Raw genomic sequence first — 2,587 nt, 5'->3', positions numbered from 1 at the left:
ATATATATATATATATATATATATATATATATATATCAAATAAAACGCTGAATAAATATATGTAGAAGTTACATAATGCTTAATACATGTATATAATCAACTAAAATGCTAAATAAATATATTCTGTACATTTAACATCATTCAAGTATTATTAAATGATTAATTTCTTAAGTTATCATTCAATTATTATTTTAAATGATTAAATTATAATTTTTAAATGGATAATACAATAACACAGGCAATTTTTCTGAAATACGTCACACCTGCCTTTCCAATTTCAATGCAGTCTCATGGAATTTGGTATCTGTTGATCTTTCACTGCGGACTCATGTCTGGTGAAATAATTGCTTTGTCAAAACAGGGTCGCAGGTTTGTTCTGATGGAGTCATGGTCTGCGAGGAACACAAAACTGGTAAGTGAAAATACCTTGTAATTTCTGCATTGATTTTGGTCAAAATGTTAATATAAAAAAAAATGTTAGTTTAAAAAAAAAAAAAACTAAGAGTGGAAAACATACGGGGGTCTTACAGATGCTTATTTATTTTATGTATCCATTTTACATTCTAATGGAATGCAATGTAACATTCATGCTATAGATCGTGTCTCTAGAGGAACACATGAGCATGTTTCAAACTTAATGTTTTACATATAAAGACGAATACTAACACACACAGACATGCTGCTGATACATAAGAAAAGTTCATACCAACTTGGTCTTGAAATATGACAGTCACGTGCTGGATAAGTTGAATGTGCACCAATGAACTCAACCGGCCTCTGACCAACCTTGGAGCAGAAGTGTCAGTTCATCCAGCAAAAATACTGGAGAATCTTAATTGTTCACTTTCAGCACAAACAAGTTGTTGGCAGTCAGGACAAACAGTCTTTCGTTAGTGGCCCTGAATCCAAGTACAGGGTCATTGGTGTCCAGGTTGGCTACCTGTTGTTTGGCGACCTGCCCGACCTGCCGACCCTGTCTCCGGTTGAAGAGCACCGTGTCAACTGGCGTGGGCTGACGGTAAATGAACACACGCCTGAGACATTCGCAAAGAGCAGCGTAGGAGAAGTTGGGGGCACAGGTTGCAAACTTTTTATCGCGTTTTGAAGCCTGAACATAACCTGGACGAAAAAAAGAAAATACTTTCTGTAATAATGTGCAATGTGTAATTGCACATTAAACTGGGATAGAAAATAAAAGAAAGCTGGTTGCCTCAGGTTGTAAAATCACTATCAGAAGGAAGTTTAAGAGTTTTAAAGTAACACTTAACATTATTTGCATACAAGTGGCCTTACCGAGTGCGTTAAAAGTAGAAATGTGCTCCCATATATCGTTGTCCTGGTTGGGACGGGGCTGCCAGAGCAATGCATCAACATCATGCCGTAAGCAGAAAGCGGGCATCTCAGAGGGGTCAATATGCACAGAGAAAAGGAACTGGTGGCTTCCAAGACTCACCTAAAGTTCAAGAAAAGGCATGTAAATAATTCAAAATGATCTGTCTATAATAAATAAATAAATCTACACCATAATATCTACCTATTTAAACGTTTCAGTAGGACTGTTTATTGTATTTGAAAGAAATCTCTTATGCTCACCAAGACTGCATTTACTTGATCAAAAATACGTAAAATAATAATTTTGAAATATGATTACAAATTAAAATAACTGTTATTTAGATTTTAAAATTAAAAATAAGTCTTGTGATGGCAAAGCTACATTTTCAGCATCATTACTCCAGTCTTCAGTGATCCTTTACAAATTATTCTAATATGCTGATTTAGTTCTCAAGAATATTCTTGTGGAAAGGCAAATTATTATTTTTCAGGCACCTTTGATAAAAAAAAATTAAAAAAAAAGGAAAATAAAAAAGAACAGCATTTACTTTAAAAAAAAAAAAAAAAAAAAAAAGCCCTGTGACAAAAAAAAAAAAAGCAGTACATGACATAAAAGAAGAAAATAATTCAAGAATCAACAAATTCACCGACCGCTGCATTCTACATAAATCATTTCATGCTTTTTCCCCCCTTGTTGCACCACAAAGTCTATCTAGAAGAAATCATATACTTTATTTTTAAAAAAAGTTTGCAAATGGGAGTTGGGAAGAGAGGAATCCAGATGTGAATCGAACCTCGGTTTGGAGACGAGCGTCTGTAAGTATAGCAGAAATGAAGAGCAGAAGAGACGTCCTCTCTGCATGCACAAAAGAGAAAAACATGCAACCGGAGGTCTGCAAAACATTCATGCCAACTTTTACATTACACATGACCAGTTAAAAAAAAAAACCTATTGACTACATACTTTTGAATGGTACTGTATGAAAAAAAAAAAAAAAAAAATCTGATTACATACTTTTGAATGGCAATGTATGAAGAAACAAAAAATCAGTTATATTCCAATTATAGTTAGATTTTATATTTAAACAAATTGGTTTGGATAATTCATAATTGATATATAAATTTCATCTAAAAATGGTCTAAAGCATATGTAAAATGATCAACTCTGTCTATACCTTGTTAAATACACACACACACACACACACACACACACATATACAGTGGGTACGGAAAGTATTCAGACCCCCTTAAATTT

General features: G+C 33.5%; 1 pseudogene; it reads right to left on the bottom strand.

Moving 5' to 3' along the window:
• Positions 1–520: 520 nt before the first annotated feature.
• The window catches only part of LOC107656636 (nudC domain-containing protein 1-like), a 24,572-nt pseudogene continuing 22,505 nt past the window's right edge, over positions 521–2,587 (bottom strand).

Source organism: Sinocyclocheilus anshuiensis, unplaced genomic scaffold (assembly GCF_001515605.1).
Source record: "Sinocyclocheilus anshuiensis isolate Anshui unplaced genomic scaffold, SAMN03320099.WGS_v1.1 scaffold1393, whole genome shotgun sequence".
NCBI lineage: Eukaryota > Metazoa > Chordata > Actinopteri > Cypriniformes > Cyprinidae > Sinocyclocheilus > Sinocyclocheilus anshuiensis.
Note: the sequence above shows the minus strand (reverse complement) of the source record. Positions and strands in the feature narration are given on the sequence as shown.